Here is a 22,725-nt window from a genome sequence, read left to right on the forward strand (position 1 = left end):
CCTATCCCAGTAACCCCTCCCAACACAAGGGCAATTTGGACACTAAGGGCAATTTTAGCATGGCCAATCCACCTAACCTGCACATCTTTGGACTGTGGGAGGAAACCCACGCACACACAGGGAGAACTTGCAGATTCCGCACAGACAGTGACCCAAGCCGGGAATCGAACCTGGGACCCTGGAGCTGTGAAACAATTGTGCTAACCACTATGCTACCGTGCTGCCAAATTCTGCATCTTTTGTAAAATTTGAAACGATGTCCTCTTTTCCCAAGTCCATGCCACTAATATCTATCAAAAAGAGCAGTGGTTCTAATACCAACTTCGGGGGACTAACACTGTACACATTCCCTCCCAATCTGAAAAACATCCATTCCCCACTACTCTGTGTTTTTTGTCCTTTAACAAATGTCTTTAATTGCCTCTCATTCCTTTTTTAAAAAAGATCTCAACAGTACTTTTCATATTCAGCCTGATTCTAGATTATGTTTGGAGCCTGACATTTGTCACGTGTTTCTTTGTGTCTCAGATTTTATCTCTATAGCAAGATTCAACGGCCTCGTCCCGGCACCAAGTCAGGTACGATGAGGCCACTGAATCACACCCAGAGTTTCTGTGACACATCTAGTGAAGTCTGGAGAGAGGAATGGTAGGAGTTTTGAGGAAATTCCCAGCCTGTGCAATTTCAGAGAAGACCATTGATTATTAAGTTAGGAAAATAGATGTTGGATGAAATTGAATTGAGAGCAGTGTGAAGTGATACATCTTCGAAGGAAGAATATGGATTATAATAGGAAGGAAAGAGACTAATGTACTAAATGCTAAAACTGTAAAGGAATTCAAAGAGCAGATAGACAAATCTTTAAAAGTGGGAATGCAAATTGGTAACAATGAAAAAAAGCAAACATTTGGCACCCTAGTTTTTATAAATAGGGACACAGAGTACACGGGGAAAGTGGTAACACTTAATGTATATGAATCATTAAGTTACAGTTTGAATATTCAGATTTGGGTGCCCTTTGTCTCCACCACGAGCAATTCATTCTGATGACACCAGGGTTGCGAGACTAGAGAAACTGGGGCTCTTCGAATTATTGGAGGGAAGGTAAAAAGAAGCTTGATAGGTATTCAAAATTCTGAAGAGTCTTAATGGTGTAAATAAGGAAAAATGATTTCCACTGATTAGTGACTTGGTAACCAGAGGGCAGAAAGTAAGATGATCACCAAGAGAAAGATTGATTTTTTGATGAAGGGCTGTTGGAAAGTGACTTTCTCTACTCGTGGTAGAAACAAGATGCATATTAGCTTTTAAAAGGAAAGTGAACATTTTCTTAGAGTAACAAATATGGGAAGAGAACAATGAAATGAAAAAGAGTGAGGGCGCGATTCACCCCCAAAAAATGACTAAGTGCCATTTTGGGTGTGTTTCGTGGGATGACTCCAGCCGAGTGTTTGGGAATGATCCAGATCGGTATTCACCCACACTAAGTCATTTTTTTGGAGCTCATGAAAATTCTCACTGAATCATCCTATACTTGAATTTTTTCTGCATTGGGTAACTAAAGATGCCGGCAAGACCGGCTCCTCAGAGATAGGGAGGGTCCCCCCACCCACAGACATTGTGACCCCCTGCAGGTATGGGCAATACCCCACCAGCAGTCCCAGAGGGGCAACCTCCCAGCATCACCCACATCAACTCCCATCCCCACACGACCCAGGGATATCGATGACCCGACCCCCTCACCATCCATCCTCATTGGCATCGCTTCCCCCTCCCCCTCCAAGTGAGCATACCCCACTATGGGGTCACTGACGGCCCTCCCCAAGTTTAAGGGCACCCGCCTTTCAGTCCCTCCCTTCAGGCCCCTCCTTCACAACCCCTCTTTTATACACACCTTCACCCACAATACGGTGAATACTGGGAACAAGGAGACTGTGGCCTCGAACAGATACACATATTTAAATGAAATTAAATTAAATTAAATTAAATTAAAATCACTTATTGCCACAAGTAGGCTTCAAATGAAGTTAATGAGAAAAGCCCCCAGTCGCCATATTCGGGGTGGCTGGTACGGGAATTGAACCGTGCTGCTGGCCTGCCTTGGTCTGCTTTCAAAGCCAGCAATTTAACCCTATGCTAAACCAGCCCCTTTTTAATGATTCATTTAAGTTTGCTGATCTAGGTCACAAACAGCGAGGGTGTGATCCAAATAGCCTTAGGCATAGTGGGTCGGGTGCATCGTGCTCGACTCGGCGCGAAACCCATTTCTGGCCTCTCCTGCTATTCACTGGGAATAACGTAGTGGGAAAATCGTGCCCTGAATCACTCTTTCTGTAGCCAAACACATGCATGATGGACCAAATGGATTTAATTCTTGTCAGTAGCTAATTAAGAATATTACTGTTTGTAAACACTTAAAATGGGTAAGGACTGTCTATAAAAGTGCAAGCCAAGTTTAATATTTATGTGTCAAAGTTGCTCAATTTGCATTCTTGACAATTATGCCAGGAACTGGTTCACCGCTAACCTCTGGATTACAGAAAGTCACATCAGCTACAGCCAAATAATCAGCGACGGTACCTCCAGGAGTACATCTCAGGCTGCCAGATCAAGCTGGAAAATGCAGCCTTGGTGTCTGAGATTTATTTTTCCTCCCTCAAAAGACACTTAAACATGTCCGCTGCAGCCCCTATGGAAGAAGTTGGTATGTTTCCATCTTAGTGCAACACTGGCTTCCAAAGAGGCGCTATGTTCCTGAGAGACCAGAGGTACAGGAACAACTGTATGGAATGCCCACCTTCTCAGTGCTTGTACCTTTGTTTGGAGTGAATGGAAGCTCCACCCTGAACAAAGGCTCTCTGAATTTCTGATATTAGGCAAGACCCAGCATACCCTAAGTCCTGATTGAGTTTGCAGGCTTTGCAACACATTCTCACCAGAGTTACAGCAGGAAAATGTCGAGAGTGTCAAGGATTTACTGATCAAGGGATTTAAAAAAAATTTATTTGGCATAACTGACATAATTATATTTTTACATGTCTTTGTTCAGGCTTCTTGCGGTACTCTCCCCATATTTTCATAGACATCCTCACTCTCATTATGGGATTGTTTGTCCTTGGTTCCTTTACCTGTTGAGTTAAAAAAATGTATAATTATGGTGAATGTTTCTTCAAGAAATGGGGGGAAATCTTGTTTACATACAATTTCACACTGAACTTGGATTTTAAGGTGTGATGTGTGTTTTCCACGTGACAACATGCTTCAGAATATTGATTTGTAACCATATTGCTTCAGCACAAAGCAGTAAGATTCAAATTATATTTATTTTCCCCTATTATTATGTGATTGCTTTCGATTCTCCTTCTCCAAAGCTTCCCCTGCTCTCAGATTAAAGGGTAAACAGGGGTCTTTGGAAACTGCATTTGATTCAATAGGAGATCTTAAAAGCATCCTGCAGAGACACCCCCAGTTACTGAAACAAAAGGACAACTGATCAAAAACATTTAAAATGGCACTTTCTAATAAAGCCATTGATGGTAAAGCTATGGGGCTGGATTCTCCAATTCTGGGGCTATGTCCCCACGCCGGCGTGGGACTGGTGGCGTTTTACGGCAGGAAAACTGGCGCAAAACGGCTACCGATTCCCCGTTTTGCTGGCGGCTATTAGGACGGCAGCGTAGAGCACCTGGCTCTCGCTGCTGACACACCCCAGAGAATTGCCGGCTTTGTGGCCACACATGCGCACAGCGGCAGACTACAGCAGCCAGACCATACTTCATGGCGGACGCAGCCCACGGACCAGGCCGAGAAGAAATAGTCCCCACCTTTGGCCGGCTCACACACCCAGGACCAACCCCCCCCCCCCCCTCCCCGACAGTGCCCCCAGCCCCGAATAATGCCCCCCTGCCCACGGATCGGCCCTCCCCTGACTATGGCGGCGCTGGAATGAGTCCTCAGCCACCATGCCAAGTTCTCGACAGGTGAGACCACACGCGACCCACGTCGCCGGGAACTCGGCCAGTCGGGGGCGGAGCATCCGGGGGGCGGACCTCAGGCAATGTCCTGAGGCCGTAAATACATGGCGCGCCGGCTTTGGAAGGGGCGGAGCATCGCGAACGCGGTGCCGCCCCCGATTTGGTCGAGAACTTGGATTCTCCGGCCGTTCTCCGAATGCGGTTTTGGCGTCGGCGACTGGAGAATCCAGCCCATTATTATTATGAACTCAGCACATGGCAAACTCAGAGGAAACCTCCAGATGATGTGCACTGGGAGCCCTGGGAAATAGACATACACTTGATCCTGGTCTCCTGAAGGCATAAGTGGGTAATACTACCAGGTTGGTAGACATAAGGCAATCAACTTTTATAAGAAGCACTCATGTGAGGAAGCGGCTGCCACTGTTCAATTTAAGTGGAGCCAAATTCATGACCTAGATTCAAATGATGGAAGCCCTGTTATAGTAGATATGGTGAACCCACCTTCCTGCTGTAGAGAACTAGAATCGGTTTATTTGACCATTGCTATTTAATAGCAATGCATTTTGTCTCTGAGAACAAATACTGACTTCCATTTTATTCCCTATTTTAAGTTGTGTGTTTAAATTCAGGCCAGTTTCTCAGTTTGATCCTGCTATACGTATTACCACTTTCACTTTGATATGAAAAGGTTTCTGATGAGCATCAAAATGAAAATAGTGGTATGTAACATAGAAGTCAGTTCCTGATCTGACACTTGAGACCAATGAGGTTTGGAGGCGTGAGAAACTGTCTGGCAGGAACTCTCACACCAATTAAAGTTCACAGCAAGTATTGCATGTCTGTGACTTACTGCAATGTTACATTTGAAAAATATGCAGACATTACTTAAACACAGTGCACTCCTAACATTAAAAATGAGCATCCAAGCATGCATAAGCAAAACTTTGGATGAACAATTGTAACTGGGGTTGATAGCTGTCCACTACATTACACAAATATTGGTTTAAGATCAACACAAGCTGTAATTAAATATTTCTAATTACATTTTGCCAATCAGGTTCTGTCACAGCAGCCTCTCTAAAACTAGTTTTGCCCTCTCTCTCCCCATCTGCATTTTAAATTTTCATTGAGATTATAGCATAACCTGAAATTGTGCTACTTTGAAATCTACACTGGACAAATTTCATACCATGAAAGCAACAGAACTACAACTGCCAATAATAGATGCTTTGAAATGATCATTCATAATTTTCTTTCCAGAACTTCTATTTTTCGAATGGCTGGGGGCAAAAATGAATTGCATCACTGGTTTGTATGGGTAATCAAATATGATAGCAGCATTTGATTTTGCCCAGGAAAGTACAAGAGAATCACCCTCTCACACAGACTGCTTTTATATTACAGCAAGGCTACTTAAGTCAATAAATCAGTGCCAAAGCCAATGTAATTTTCTTCCATTTACTTGTCAATTTGCCTTTCATAGCCATGAGAAATCTCTACAGGAAAAGAATGGCTTGTATTTTCCCAGATAATGGAGAAGATTTTAAAATTTTGACCTGCTGGAAGTGAGGGGGCGGGATTCTCCGTTTGCTGTTGGCAAAATCGGGAAAGGCGATTGGGCGGAGAATCGGTTTTGATGCCGAAATCGTGGCGGGCACTGGGTTCACGCCTAATCGTAATTCTCCGGTACCTCGACAGCGGCGTCAATGTGTTCCACTCCGCATGTTAGGTAAATGCCATTGGGATATCATTTGCGGACCTGACCCGGTATTCTCCGGGGTCTCCGCGACTCTCCGCCTCCATCGAGGCGAATTCCTGATGGCGAGGTTCACTTGTGTTTTCAAGGTGAAACAGGTGCCATGGCTGCTGAGGGGGAGAGAGGGGGTACAGAAAGTGTGCAAAATCGCCATAGTGTGCTGGAGGTTGTGCCGCTGGTTGCGGGGCTTCAGCCAGGGCCGGAGGGAGTAGCAGGGGGTGCCATGAGGTGGGCTATGGGGTTGGGGTAGATGCGCATGGAACACCATTGTCGCAGCCTGCATGGCAGCCATGCAGCTGCACATGCCGCTGACTGCCCATTGTGAACTTAGTGCCACGGGTCATATGGGTATCCCCCTAGGTGCCCTCTGACCCCAGCTGACCGAACAGGATGGGTGCATTCCAACTCAACAAGTGCCATCTTGTTGGCTGGGATGCGTGTGTTTGGGGAGTGAAGTGTGTATATTCGCAGCTTGTCAGCCTCGCGTATGTCAATTCAGACCCGGTGAATCAGACACCGTTTTCCATTGGAATCAATCGTGTTCCATGAGGCCCGGTGCTAGCCCCTCAACGGTCGCTGAATCGGTCAAGGTAAGGCGCCAGTTTTCCTGTCATAGAAGTTCACGAATCCTGCCCTGGCATCAACACTCAGGAACTGAGAATCCAGCGAAGGTGTCCGGTCCCACACGGGAAACCCACACGTCCAGGTTTTTCCCCATGTGGAATTTTTCAGCCTCAGACAATATTGACAGGTACCTTTCTCAGACGTCAGGCTTTGCTTTCAGTAGGGCAGAGAATGCTGGAGAAGAAGCCTCAGGACCAGGTAGGTCTAGAGGTCTTAGGGATCAGAGCCTAGGGGGAGATTGGATTGGAGACCCACAGTGTGTGTCGAGGGGTGGGTCAGAGAGGGAGAGTGGATAAGTAGTAGGGCAATGGGGAAAATCTTGGGCACTGAGGATTACATTTGAAATGGTGGGTATATATGACGCATGCACATAATAATATTTAAATTGCCAACCTGCCTCCTGGGAGAAGTTGGCCACTTGCACAATCCAATCCTGGCTCTGGTGAAACCAGAAATGAAAAGAAAGATTGCATTTCAAAGGCCAATTAGGGATGGACAGTAAATGCAGGCCTAGCCAGTGACGCCCATATCCCAAAAATGAATTTAAAAAAAATTAAATTGTGCCTTTCACAACCACAGGATATGCCCAAACACTTTACAGCAAATGGAGTATTTTTGAAGTATAGTCACTATTGTAATGAAGGAAACTCAGCAGCCAATGCATACACAGCAATGATCAGATAATCTGTTTTTGTGATAGAAACATAGAACATTGGAGCAGGAGGAGGCCATTTGGCCCTTCAAGCCTGCTCCGCCATTTATCACGCTCATGGCTGATCGTCCACTCAACTGCCTGATCCTGCTTTCTCCCCATATCCCTTAATCCCATTTGCCTCATGTGCCGTATTAGCCACCTCTTGAATGTATTCAATATGTTAATGATGTTATCATGTTATGATGGTAATTGTGGAATAAATAGTGCCCAGTTCAGACGGGTAATCTCCTTTGCTCTTCTTCAATATAGTGACATGGAATCCATTATGTCTACCTGTTAGATCAGGCAGGGCATTGGTTTAATGGCTTGTCTGAAAGACAATGCCACACTCGTTTAATACTGCACTGGCTTGTTGTGTCAAAGGTTCTGGAGTGGTTCTTGAACCCACAACATTTTGACTAAGTACCAAGTACTAACAACTGAATCACAGCTGAGAAATGGGCGGGTTGGCAGAAGGTTGGACTCAGATTCAGATTTTTAACACTTTAACCTATAACCCCAACACAAACTCACCAACCTTTTGAGGTTAAGGTTCCTCCCAATGTGCCTGAATATATATGTATGGTTTTGAAATTACAATCTGCAATTCTTGAAATTTTAGAATATATTATTTCTTTGTAAATAATTACATTGTGCTTACACATCATTTTAAATTAGCACTGAATATCAAATAGGTGTATGAATGATGGAAAGACATCAACCTGAAACCTGTTATTCGCTCCACGTAGTCTGCCTGACCTGCTGAGTATTTCCAGCATTTTCCACTTTTATTTCAGTTTTCCAACATCCGCAGTATTTTGCTTAAAGGTATAAATTATCCTATCTATTGTATTTACCACAAAAAAAGGAGTATTAGTATGTATTCTGATGCTGTTTTACATTGTGCTTACATGACATTTACAGGGGCAGACATTGATAGAATGAGTTACTTTGCACTCTCAGTATGAGTTGCTTAATGGGTTGACTTTTATGAAGCACGCCATCCTTTAAAGTCGATTACATTGTTTGTAGTGTAAAGTAATTGCTATCTTCTTTCCATGTAATATCTGTGTTATCAGCATTATGTAAAAAATTGGTGAACAATGTTTGTGGTTTATTGGTCCACGAGATGTCTGTGGTTGTGGTCTATGATGTGATCTGTATTTTCCAAAGCCATACAACAACCTGTTTTCTGAATAATACAACAGTGAAAATGTGACTGCAAAGTTACACAAAATATTATTTGATGTACGGTTATGCTCATTTAAATTATTATTCATTTGCAAAAGCAATTTAATACTTTTGCAGGATTATTTAGTATGGGTGGCACCGTGGTTAGCACTGCTGCCTTATAGCACCAGGGCCCTGGGTTTGATTCCGCTCTTGGGTGACTATCTGTGTGAAGTTTTCAAATTCTTCCCATGTCTGCGTGGGTTTCCCCCTGGGTACTCCGATTTCCTTCCACTTTCAAAAGTGTGCAGTTTAGGTGGATTGGCCATGCTAACGTGCCCCTTAGTGTCCAAAGGTGTGTAGGTTAGGTTGATTGGCCATGATAAATGCACAGGGTTACAGGGATAGGGCGAGGAAGTGGGCCTAGGTAGAGTGCTCTTTTGGTGGGTTGGCGCAGACTCAATGGACCGAGTGGGCTACACTGTAGGGATTCTGTGCATTTACAATAAATGCAATACTGATTTTTGTATGATGATAAATCTTAACTATGTCATTTCTATAGAACATTTCAGAAACATCTGTAACTTTTTAATTTCCATTTTTCAAAGCTGTTGGAATCAGAGATGATTATGAATGGCTTACTGGGTGGTGAAGAAGTGTTGCAAGGATCCTCGGTGAGATGATATTGGACAATCACAGCTTGAAACTACGATGATGCAAATCATTGAAGTGGCTGCCATGTGTACTATCTACAAGATTCACTGCAGTAACTCACCAAGGTTCCTTAGACAGCACTTTCCAGACCCATGGCCACTACCATTTACAACAGCAGCAGAGCCCTGGGAACCCCACCACCTGAAGGTTCCCCTCCAAGTCATTCATCAGCTTGACTTGGAAAAATATCGCCGTTCCTTCACCTCCTGGAACTCCCTCCCTAACAGCACAGTGGGTGTACCTACACCTCAAGTCCAGCAGTGGTTCAAGAAGGCAACTCACCATCACCTTCTGAAGGGCAACTAGGGATGGGCAATAAATGCTGGCTGAACCAGAGACGCCCACACCCGGTAAATGAATTTTTAAAAATCATTTAAAAATACAACACTGTGTAATCACCATTATCCTCTATTGGTAAAAAAAAAATAACTATCAGGTAGACAATAACTTAACTTTTCTTATACATCTAATCCTAATTTGTGACCTCTTTAATTATGTTTATTGCTTTGATGCTTGATGTTTTAATTAGTGATTTTACCTCTCCAACTCCCTTTCCTCCTTAAAACACTTGGGCGGGATTCTCCTTCAACTGACCCCTGAATCAGGAAACGTGATTGGATTGGATGGAGAATCAATTTTGATGGCAAAATCATGGAGGGCGCCGGTTTCACGGTGTAGCGCACAATGACTTACGCGAGACAAGAAGCGATGAAGTCGATCTAGGCTTTATTAAGCGAGACTTGTCCCCAGCAGCTCAGCAACAGAATGAGGCTGCAGGGAGAAGCTTGGGCTCTTATACTCCGCCTTCAGGGCGGAGCCAGAAGTCGGCAGATCCAACCAGGACCCGGGACCTGTCAGCCAATAGCCTCTCGGCTTCACAGGTACCACAATTACCCCTAATACATACCACCACACACGGCAAATCGCAATTCTCCGGTGCCTTGACAGCAACGTCAATGCATTCCACTCCGCACATACAGTAAACACCGTTAGCATATCATTAGCGGGCCTGACCAGGTATTCTCCGGGGGCCTCTGCGATTCTCCACCTCTATTGGGGTGAATGGCGAGGTTCATAAAATCATAGAATTTACAGTGCAGAAGGAGGCCATTCGGCCCATCATGTCGGCACCGGCCCTTGGAAAGAGCAGCCTACTTAAGCCCATGCCTCCACCCTATCTCCGTAACCCAGTAACCCCACTTAATCTTTTTTGGACACTAAGGGCAATTTAGCATGGCCAATCCACCTAACCTGTACATCTTTGGACTGTGGGAGGAAACCAGAGCACCCGGAGGAAACCCACTCAGACACGGGGCGAACGTGCAGACAGTGCTCCAAACCAGGAATCGAACCTGGAGCTGTGAAGCAACTGTGCTAACCACTGTGCTACCGTGCTTTTAAAACTTATGAAACAGGCGCTGTGGCTGCTGAGGGAGGGGTGTTGGATGGAGAGTGTCCAACATCGTCATAGTTTACTGACAGTCATGCCGTGCCGCTGGCTGGGGGCTCCTGTCAGGGCCGGAGGGAGTCGGAGGTGGGCTGTGGGGTCGGGGTGGACGGCACGTAACACATTACCGCAGCCTCCAATGCAGCCATGTGGCTGTGCACACCACTGACTGCCTACTCTGAACCTTGGGCCACAGGCCGTATGGGTGTCCCCCCCAGATGCTCTCTGGCCCCATCCGACCCATCAGCAGGATGGGCACGCTCCAGCGCAGCCAATGCCATCTTTATGGCTGGGATGAGTGTCCGTGGGGAGTGAAGTATGTATATACAGCTGCAGCTTGTCAACCTCCCGAGTGTCAATCATGGTACTGGTGAATCCCGCAACGTTTCTCATTGGAATCGATTGTGTTCTACGCGGTGCCGGTGATAGTCCCTCAACGGTCACTGAATCGGTCCAGGTGCGGTGCCAGTTTTGCTGTCGTTGAAGTTCGCGAATCCTGCCCCAGTGTCAACATGTAGTGTCAGGAATTGAGAATCCCACTGTGTGTCTTTGATCTAGCTTTTCTTCACCTATCCTAGATTTGAATATAAATTTTCTGGGTTTGGATCTATTTTTAGCTAATTATTTCTTCTCATATTAACAGCTCTATATGAATGCAAATTGTTCTTCTTGTATAAAATGTGGGGGTTGTTCATTCAGGTCTTCCGCGAAAGATAGGGCAGACCAGGGAGAAAATCAGTGTAGAAATTAACATAAGACTTTTAAGCATTTCCCTGATTTTTGTGCTGTCATTCACAGCCTTTCTCTGAATCTGCATTGACAGGTCAGTTGTTTAATTGGTTATCCACATTAAAAAAAATAAATTGCACAGTGCAACCTTATAGAGATCAATCGATGAGATTATGGAAATTTACAATGTTGGTTGTTTTTCTTTCAGTTAATTTGTGGATATAGGTATTGTTGACAATGCTAACATTGAAGGTGTGTCTTCTTCTTGAACTGCAGAGCAATTTAATGGCTTGATGGATCACTTCAGAGAGCAGCTAAGAGTTAGGCACGTTGTGAGTTCACATAGACCAGGCAAACTCAGCAAGTTTCTTCACTAAAGCCCATTAGAAAATTGTTTTCTGACAATCCAACTGCTTTGATTTACTTTACTGATACCAGCTGACTTTTTCTATTTACATAGTTAAAAAAGAGATTCTAATTAATGCTTATTTTCAATCACTTAGTGCTCCCGTGCTCCCTGATTTGTACTTGCGTAGAATCCATTTTTTTGCTCTCTCAATAATCTAATTCACATTTTTACTTTGTCTCCACTTACCTTGCCTCCTTGACCTTTTCCTACAATATCTCACAACAGCCCATGTTAAAATAGCTATGACGATCAGTGCTCCTGCTCCAGAGAACGCAGCTATGAAGCCACAATTTACTACAAGGTAATCTAAAAAGTAAATCAAACATAATTGATGAGAGCAGGTGGCATTGAAGAGATATTTTGTAAATAAAGATGACCATATCTCAGTGAGGAGCTGCAACAGTAGGAATTGTGCAATTTAGCTTTTTTTATAATCAGGTATTAATGGGCACTGCTATCTTAATGGTTTTGGTCTCAGACAAAAATATTGCATAAAGCCAGTTACATTGCTTGCAACATCAATTAATTCTTTGATCAGGAAAAATGGAGGCCTGTGTATTTACATTCGTGCTTATCTACGTCCTGTCAAAGTTTCACTTTAAACACCTTCAGCAATTCAGCACTCGTTCCATTGCCACAGAATTGTCCGCCTACATATGAGCTCAAACCGTGCTTTGGGCTCTGTATCAGACAAAGGAGGTAAAAGAGATAAACATCTTTTAGTTTCTTAAAAAGGCTGCAACTTCCTCAATATATGTCAATCGAGTGAATGAAGGGGATTGGAGGGAGGTTTAGAAGGTTTGGGGGTAGCTTTTAGAAGTTGGCAGAAAGAACAGAATATCAGAAATGATAGAAACAGACATTAAAGTTTAAATAATATTTGGGATGTTATAAGTTTAATTTGCTATGCCTTTTTTAATAACTTATGCATTAGTTTTACAAAATAGAGCAATCTGCTCATCAAACAGCATTCTTACCATTCGTTTCATTGGCTTTCACATGAGTTAGATTAGAGTCTGCAGTTTCATCTATTATCACTACTTCCCCTGGAAATGAAAATGCTCATGTGTAATTAATAACAAACATGGATTGGTCTTTTTGCAGATATACATTTTTGTGAATTAGGATACTGTCAGATGTATAAGATGCCACAACATTTCGGCAATTTGTATTTTTAATGATGTTTGTTGGTCACTCATAGCTTTGCTGACAGATGGAGACCATGGAGAAACTGAAGACTGGGGAGGAAGTGGAGGCTGAGGAAACAATTGCGGAGGTGAACACAGTCCTAAGAGTCATCAGGGAGGTTCGCAGAGGCTGCGGCTAGTGGCAAATGGAGAAATTTTGTGTGTTACTTGCAGACAACATGTTTTTTTATTGCTATGGGAATTATTTACTTCCCATTGGTTGGGCCACGGTCAGATCTTTTGCATGATTGCTGTTTTTCCATGGTCCAACTCTATCCGATTGGCAACTGATCCACAGGCCAATGAAATTTCTGAAACAGTACACTCGCTGAGATGGACTAGTAACATAAATGTTATTTGTACTGATGGTTACCTCATGATTGCCATTCTCAAAATGTGGACTGATGAACGTTACCATTGCTGGCAGAGCTATAAATGTGAAATACAAAACTTACTTGCAGATATGCAAAAAGGCAGATGCTTGGTTACTTTTACAAATCTGACAGTATCGTTATCTAATTCACCAACAAGGCCAATAATCTCACAAACTGCTTTAGTCAGTTAAAAAACCTTTATCTTGGAGGCTCATAGCCAACTGCAGTAGCATGGGTTTTCACCTATGAAATTAGGCAATTAAGGATAGACCATAGATGCTGGCCTAGCCATTGGAGCACACGCCCCGTGAATGAATAAAAACAGATACTGTATGATGCAAACAAACCCAAGGTCCAAGACCAACCAATGAAAATAAGGATTTATGATTAAGTGATGCTAACAGAATTGATGAGCTAGACCCATAATGTTTGTTGTTGATGGATTTTCTAATAAAATTGTAACCTCTGCATAAGTATCATGCTACTTCTATATTGCCCTTATACAGGATTTTTCTGTTGATTCCATTCACACTGATCTTTCACAGACATCAGCAACCTCTAATTAAACATACTACATGTATTAACGCAGAACATTGGAAAGATCCATTTGAATGATTCTAATCCCTCGCTAAATCTATGAAACAAAGAGATTTAAAAGCAAGCGAGAAGTACACAATTGTTATAGACTTCAAAAACAGGATGCCGTGATAATACAAACATAAAAATCCCCAAAACCATAATGTTCAGTTTGTTAACCAGGTAGAATCATCAACATATTTTTGTTTCCAAATTAGAAAAGGGATTAATCAAGAACTTGTTGGTCTTGGTGAGGTTGCTCACAAAATGGATGATAGAATCAGAGCAGGCCCACTCGCAAGCATACACTGCCCACTGGCTTGCTGAGACCAATTGTTTTTGTTTACTGTCACTGGCAAGGTTGGCATTCATTACCCATTCTTAGTTGTTTGGAGAAGGTGATGGTGTTGCACTTCGTGTTTGTAGCAGTTTGATACAACTGAGTGCCTTCTGCTGTCGGAAAACCAGCTACCAGTCAACCACACTGGTATGGGGCTGGAGTCACACAAAGGCTGACCTAGTAAGGACAAACTGTCCCCTTCGAAAAATGGTGTTACTGTATCAGTTGGGACTTCTCAAACAATCCAACAACTTTACATGATGACACCTTTTTATTCAAATTGACTTCAAATTCTCACACAATTTTTCATCCAAAAATGGCTACTTTGAGTTGGGGATTGCAAGCCAGACAGACTGAATTGAGGAAATGGGTCTCTCATTGCCAATAAAACATTTTTTTCCTTCAGACTGTGAACACTTGAAAAACCATAGCATGTAAAACTGCGCACCTCCTGCTGTCTCATGGCGCCAAGGACCTGGATTCAATCCCGGCCCCGGCTCACTGTCCGTGTGGAGTTTGCGCATTCTCCCCGTGTCTACATGGGTCTCACCCACAATCCAAAGATGTGCAGGGTCGATGGATTGGCCACCCTAAATTGCCCCTTAATTGGAAACATTTAAAGAAGACTACGGACCAAGTGCAGGTAAATGGGATTAGAAGAGATTTGTATTTGATGACCTGCACACACACGATGGGCCGAAGGGCATCTTTCTGTGCTGTTGAAAACTCTATCACTTCCATTCCCATTATTTCCTCGTCGAGCCTTTTCATTGCTCTTAATTCTTCAAATATGCACCACTCCACCCTACAGATTAACGCCAGTGTCCTGTGCCTGGTTAGCCCTAAATCAGATGGAAGGAGGAGTGGCAGCCATTTGGGAGGGAGAGCTGGCTGACCCCCACCCTCCTCAGCAAACTGCCAAATGTGCTGAAGGTACTGCCCCCGCCACCTAAAGCGGTTGCCGCAAAAATTGGTCATCTTTGCAGGAGTTCAGAAACTCTCTTTAACCTTTAGATATTGCCTGGGATTTTCCTACTAGCGCGCGGTGGTTCCACCGCCAGCAGCAGCGCCGTGCAGAAGGTGAACACAGCAGCAGACAGCACTGCCAAGTCTCTCCTGACACCCCTACACACACACACACAAATAATGGCAGCGGTGAAATGCATTTACAGGGAAGAGGAAATGAAAGAAGGAATGGCGGGCGGGGCGGGGGTTAATGGGGGGAGAGAAATGCGTGAGATGCAATAACAACAAGGAAACTCAAAAATGAATTTTAGGTGAGCGGTGTCGGGCAGAATTTTAGATGTCTGTCCTCAAAACGCCAGACATGTGGGGGTGGACATGAATGACTCACACATTCAAAGGACTCACGCTAACCACTTTATCAATGACACATTCCTTTTAATTTCATGGCAGACAAACTGATATTTCTCTGACTACCCTTTTCTGTTTGCACAGGTACACAGGTATAGGCCTTGAATTTAGTACGGGGTTCCTTCCGCTGTTTGCATTGCTGAGGGGGTGGTCAAATCCTGGTGGCAAGAACCTGTGATTCAATCTTGTCAAAAATAACGCCCTTTCCCAGACATTGTTTGGAGATCGGTGTCCCTAATAATACCATTTAATTGTATAAGTTTATCTATCTTAGTCTATTTTAACACACCTTTTTAATAGCTGTTATTTTTCAAGCGGTCACCAGTAGAGATATGTTTTGGTGCTGACATTGGGGTCAGATATACCTTAAAGATTCGTTAGGAAAAGCAGGAATTCCAAAGGGAGATTCTCATTGCTCCCTAACGGGCAGGGAGACCAAGTTGTATTGGTCACTATAGAGACAGGCAATGGATTGAGAATTCCAATTATGTGTGATAACTGATACGCTTCAAAGTGATTCGTGATAACAAATCAATGAGGTAATAATGATTTATGTGTCAGGGCGAAAGTGTAGGCTGTAAAAGCTGTGAGGTGCAGCAAGATGCAAGGTGCCATTTAGTTTGGAAGGTGAGATCTTGAAGTAAATGTGGTGCTTCCCGGCTCGCCAAGCCGCGGTGGAAGGCGGGTTGTGAGGGAGAAACACAGCTGAGTGTCTCCTCCCCTGTGGAAACATTTGCATTTCTGAAACTGGGACGTGAGGAGCGAGTTCTCGAGGCAGGGATCTTTGTTTGATCTTGCGAGCCATCTAGCTTCTGGTAAAGATTGGTATGGATGACGAAGACGCATATGCAGCATTGAGCATCACACAATCTAAAAAATGTCAAAACGTTTCGCTCCAAGGATTTAATTGCAGGAAAATCAGGTCAGGCCGCGCTCAGTAATCTCCCCTGTGCATATACAGGGACTGTTTGACGCATTGTGTTCCCCCTCCAATTATTTTATTTAATGAACATTAATACTTACAAATTCGTTTCAAGGACTGCAATAATTAGCCAGTTCTTGACTTTCTCCTGCATTTAACACCGAATAGTCGGGTGTACTCACCGATCACGTTCACTAACGTGTCCTGGGTGAACTCTTCTCCATTCTGTGTTGTGATGGTGCAGGAATATGTCCCGGAGTCGTTCAGCATGATATTTTGGATGGAGAGAGAGCCGTTCGGGTAGATCTGTGCCCGGGGATGGTAGTCGCTGAACCAGTATGGTTCCTGGTTGTCCTTATCAGGTATGAAATGAACGATGGAGTGCCGGCTGGTGGGACTCACATGTATCCAGGCTATGGTGTGTACCTGTTCAGCGATGACCATGGCTGGAATTTCTAGGAAGATGTTGCCATTGACCGTTCCATTTACAACCTTGGTAATGCTTCCTGCGGCCGCTGTTTGCAGGACAGCTAAAAGAGATTGAGGGGGGGGGGGGGGGGGGAGACACAGGGTTAGGCTGCAAGTTGATTACAATACAACACAATATAGACAAGGCGAGGCAACAAGAACGTGCCAGTTGTCCGCAGGGACTTACCTAGCAACCACCAGCTGTACAGGGCAGCCATTAGGGGGTTTCTCGTCCACTTCATCACGGAACCAAGCCCACTCCACTTTCAACTTGTTTCACGAGGCGCAATTGCAACTTCCTGAATCTCTGAGTAACTGCGAGTGGTTCTCGCCTCCTGCTCAGGTAGTGGTTAGAGGAGGCGAGCGACGAAACTAAACTGCCAACTGTCTGCAATGAAGATGTAAAAAGGTTGAGAAAGTAGTTGAATGAAAGACAGGCCCGGAACAATGCTGGCCAGTGCATGTAAAGCAGAGCGAGTCAGTGTCCACACTGCCTGCTTGGAGTTGGGAATACATATTTCAAGTCAAACGTTTAAATGATGAGTTAGTTGCACGATTTTCTCGTTGATAATTTCCGTGTTGCGGATATTATACATAAACTAATTTAACGGATAGGGCGTGATACGTAAATTGATAACATCGCTACACTTAAATAATAATTAATAATTTAAAATTTTACTTGATATATATTTAAATAAATATAAATGTATAAACATCTATCTATGTAGCACCTTGCTTCCGTATCGTGATTTCTTTCATCAAACTGTTAGGTTTTGTTCCGTTATATTTCGATATATTGAAAAAACATGGGGTTGCATCAGACCAAAATCCAAATCCCGTTCCTGTCAATTGCAACAGATAAGTCCTAAACAGCGAGACATGCTTTCCGATCAGTTAGAAAAATAACAATGATTTCGTTAAAAGGAGTCAAACTCAAGAGACTGGCACATTATACTCAAATAATAAAGCATTATAACGTGTAAAGTGTTCAATATTCAGTGAACAGAAGATGCAGCCGGCTGGTTGGAGAACGAATTCAGAACCACGGCAATGCAACATGATCCGTTTGGATTATTCTGACTCACAACACCAATCTTTTGGTTCAGACATTTTAGCTGCAACATTAAAACGGACATTAAACCAATAACACCGTTTTCCTTGTAGCCGGTGTTGGTCCCGGACGTGCGTGTGAGATACACTTCGAAATACTCACCAACACTAATGAAAATTACTTTTAAAAGGTGCCAGTTTAGTTAATAATAGTAGCTGCATTTGGGGTTTCTATTTTATCGATTATGGCTTGACCCGACTGTAGAAGAGACGATTTAACACCACTTGCATTTGACAGGGCAGTGGAGGGTCATCACGTTTAAAAACAAACTTGCACTTCCTAGACAATTACATTTACAAAGAATTAATTAAAGTAGCTGGATATTGAATTTGAGCTGGCTGAGAGCGAAACTGTGTGCATGTTTCCCGTCACAGCTCTACCCAGGGCAGGAAATTGTAGTTCTAGGTAGATAACATTTTCTGGCGTCCCTTAAGCCACTACAGGACAAATAGCTGCAGCAGAAGTGCTTCTTCCCAGATGAATCCCACATTTCTGTCAATGCAACTTCCTGCTTCCTTGTTAGATAAGCTGCAGAATTTCAGACCTGCTTCATGCAAAACCACAACAGTTCACACTTACAAATTGACAGCAATTAAGAAATCCCAAAGCGCTTACCCACAATGTATATGTTTATCATTCAGTACAAGGCCGTGCCATTCCCTGATAAATAAAATAACTAATTTGTTCAATTTCCGCATCAGGTAAGTGATAATTAATAATCACTGACCACTACAAAGTTACCTGACCTAATACCACTGAATCAGCAAGACATTTAATTAACCAGTGCAAAGGTGATGAGCGTGTGGGGTGGGGAAGAGAGTATAACATACTTTACACAGCCGATGCGTGGGTATATGACAAAGTAGCATAAACTATAGAGTGTTAACGATTAACAGTACAGAGAGGCACAGACTGCTATCGGAGATCTGTGTGTATCCATGACACATGCCTGTAGACAGAGGAAGACAATATAAGTAATAGGGATGGAGGCGAATGAACTGAGGCAACCACAAACCGAGGCAGGAACTCAAACAAAGTGCGATCGACATTTCAATCGGGTTTTCTTCAGTAGCTTTAATTATACTGATCGCAAGTTGATCCAGTATCCATTGGAATTGCAACGGGGATACAATTGACTGCGGGTATAAAAGGGAAACGGACAGAACAGCCAAAAATATTCCTACCCACCCTCATTCATATACAAATCTGACCATTCCCATGCAGTAAATTCAGTTAACAAGGTTTTTGCATTCTACAAGAAGCAACAAACTGTGAACACCGGGACTCTGAAATAAAAACAGAGAATTCTGGAAAGCAGCATCTTATTCGGGATTCCTCGGGATGGAGGATGATTTGCTTCCACCCGGTTCAGTGGGCTCCCGGGTGGTTGATATGTCCAATGTACATAGAACATAGAACATTACAGCGCAGTACAGGCCCTTCGGCCCTCGATGTTGCGCCGACCTGTGAAACCACTCTAAAGCCCATCTCCACTATTCCCTTATCGTCCATATGTCTATCCAATGACCATTTGAATGCCCTTAGTGTTGGCGAGTCCACTACTGTTGCGCAGGCTGGGCATTCCACACCCTTACTACTCTCTGAATAAAGAACCTACCTCTGACATCTGCCCTATATCTATCTCCCCTCAATTTAAAGCTATGTCCCCTTGTGCTAGACATCACCATCCGAGGAAAAAGGCTCTCACTGTCCACCCTATCCAATCCTCTGATCATCTTGTATGCCTCAATTAAGTCATCTCTTAACCTTCTTCTCTTTAACAAAAACAGCCTCAAGTCCCTCAGCCTTCCCTCATAAGATCTTCCCTCCATACCAGGCAACATTCTGGTAAATCTCCTCTGCACCCTTTCCAATGCTTCCGCATCCCTCCTATAACGCGGTGACCAGAATTGCATGCAGCACTCCAAATGCGGCCACACCAGACTTTTGTACAACTGCAACATGACCTCATGGCTCCGAAACTCAATCCCTCTACCAATAAAAGCTAACACACCGTACGCCTTCTTAACAACCCTCTCAACCTGGTTGGCACCGTTCAGGGATCTATGTACATGGACACCGAGTTCTCTCTCCTCATCCACACTGCCAAGAATCTTACCATTAGCCCAGTACTCTGTCTTCCTGTTATTCCTTCCAAAATGCATCACCTCACACTTTTCTGCCTAAACTCCATTTGCCACCTCTCAGCCTAGCGCTGTAGCTTATCTATGTCCCTCTGTAACTTGTAACCTCCTTCCGCACTGTCCACAACTCCACCGACTTTAGTGTCATCTGCAAATTTACTCACCCATCCTTCTACGTCCTCCTCCTGGTCATTTATAAAAATGACAAACAGCAGTGGCCTCAAAACAGATCCTTGTGATACACCACTAGTAACTGGCCTCCAGTCTGAACATTTCCCATCAACCACCACCTTTTGTCTTCTTCCAGCTAGCCAATTTCTGATCCAAACTGCTAAATCACCCTGAATCCCATGCCTCCATATTTTCTGCAGTAGCCTACCGTGGGGAACCTTATCAAACGCTTTACTGAAATCCATATACACCACCTCAACTGCTTTACCCTCATCCACCTGTTTGGTCACCTTCTCAAAGAACTCAATAAGGTTTGTGAGGCACGACCTACCCTTCACAAAACCATGTTGACTATCTCTAATCAAATTATTCCTTTCCAGATGATTACACATCCTATCCAAGATTTTGCCCACAACAGAAGTAAGGCTCACTGGTCTATAGTTACCGAGGTTGTCTCTAGTCCCCTTCTTGAACAAGGGGACAACATTTGCTATCCTCCAGTCTTCTGGCACTATTCCTGTAGACAAAGATGACTTAAAGATCAAAGCCAAAGGCTCAACAATCTCCTTCCTAGCTGCCCAGAGAATCCTAGGATAAATCCCATCCGGCCCAGGGGACTTATTATTTTCACACTTTCCAGAATTTCTAATACCTCCTCCTTATGAACCTCAAGCCCTTGTGCGTTCTGCAGATCCTTCCACACGCAGGGCAGGTGGTACTTGGAGAGGGGCAGAGTGCTTCTCTGGAGGTTTGTGCGTTCCCTCCAATGTCACTACTTCACCTCTGCAGGGTCTCCCGTGAGTCCCCCGGGTATGTTTGACTTCTTTAGAGATGCATTGAGGACTACACACAAACATTTTTTTGCTCTTCTCCTGTGGCGGGTGGTCTGCTGCCCAGGACTGAGTTCCCGGTACGGTGGTTCCTTGGCCAGGCAGCAACGCTGGAAATAATCAGCAAGTCGGGCAGTCTGTGTGGAGAGAAACAGAGTTAACGAATCAGGTCAGTAACAATTTATCAGGACTCTTCACATTCTGGTACAATGTGCACAATGTTACACACACATGACGATCAGATGTAAAATGGTGGATGTGCACTACAAGTCAGTCAGCATTTGTAAGGCAAAATACATAAGTTACTAAATACCTGCTCCTTTGGGGTACACTATTCTGTTCTTTTCTGAAGTCTGTATTCAACAGAAGGCGCAGAGATCAAACTGTCAATGGAGTAGAGTACATGAAACCCCTGGCCAGCCCAAAAGAAGCAACCGTTCCGATCATGGGATGGGAGAATTTTCCTTCACTATGCTTCTAAATCTGGAGGATGATTACACTTCCTTTTTGAATAATTGGGAATAAATAAACATGTTTTTATGGGAGGAAGTAACACTTTTACATGTACTTATCAGATGCACTTCCTTTTTTATACTTGAACTTCAGGAGTAGCAAGTAGTCGATCTTACAAGCCTCGCCGCAGCACCCAGTGTAATCACTATGACTGTTGAAATGAACACCCGGACAGATAGTCACACGCTAGAGAGATTTATAAATTTAGAAAGGGAAACACACAATGAGTCACAGCCTCGACATTGTCAGATCCTGAGGCAGGTTGCATGTCAAAGTGTAAGAATGGAGATCTCTTAACAAGCCCCTACACTTATCCAGATCAGGAAATATGAATCTTATTAATACTTTGTGGGCAGCGAGGGGAATCTTGATCGATGATCCACCTTAGCTCTTTGTGTCGAAAAGTAACCTGCAACACTGACATCTACCCAGCAATGTGGAAAATTGCTGAGGTGTGTCCTGTGCACAAGAAGCAGGACAAATCCAACCCAACCAATTACCACACTATCAGTATACTCTCCATCATCAGCAAAGTGATGGAAGGTGTCATCAACAGTGCTATCAAGCAGCATTTACTCAGAATAACCTGCTCATGGATTCTCAGTTTGGGTTCCGCCAGGGTCACTCAGTTCCTGATTTCATTACAGCCTTGGTTCAACATGGACAAAAGAGCTGAATACCAGAGGTGAGGTGAGAGTGACTGCCCTTGACATCAAAGCAGCATTTGACATGGCACCAAGGCAGCATTTGACTGAGTATGGCATCAAGGAGCCCTAGCTAAACTGGACTCAGTGGGAATCAGGGGAAAACTCTCCGCTGGTTGGAGTCATACATGGCACAAAGGAAGATGGTTGTGGTGGTTGGAGGTCAATCATCTCAGCTCCAGGACATCACTGCAGGATTTCCTCAGGGTGTCCTTGGCCCAACCATCTCAGCATCAATGACTTCCCTTCCATCATAAGGTCAGATGTTGCTATGTTTGTGGATGACTGCACAATGTTCAGCAACATTCGCAACGCAACATGCTAAGGGAAGGACAAGGCATCCATGGCTGATGAGGGATGTCAAGGACAGCATAAAAGCTAAAGAAAAAGCATACAAAGTGGCGAAGATTTAGTTGGAAGCTAGAGGATTTGGAAGCCATTAAAAGCGAGCAGAGGACAACTAAAAAAGCAATAAGGGGGAGAAGATGAAG

General features: G+C 43.9%; 1 long non-coding RNA gene across 1 annotated transcript; it reads right to left on the reverse strand.

Annotated features, from left to right (window-relative positions):
* Positions 1-3,067: 3,067 nt before the first annotated feature.
* LOC140428750 (uncharacterized) lies at positions 3,068-12,567 on the reverse strand. The gene is made up of 3 exons (XR_011948855.1): positions 12,498-12,567; positions 11,707-11,826; positions 3,068-3,128 (listed from the first exon to the last, which is right to left on the reverse strand). It is a non-coding gene; the product is annotated as an uncharacterized lncRNA (long non-coding RNA).
* Between the last annotated feature and the right edge of the window lie 10,158 nt (positions 12,568-22,725).

Source organism: Scyliorhinus torazame, chromosome 8 (genome assembly GCF_047496885.1).
Source record: "Scyliorhinus torazame isolate Kashiwa2021f chromosome 8, sScyTor2.1, whole genome shotgun sequence".
Lineage (NCBI taxonomy): Eukaryota > Metazoa > Chordata > Chondrichthyes > Carcharhiniformes > Scyliorhinidae > Scyliorhinus > Scyliorhinus torazame.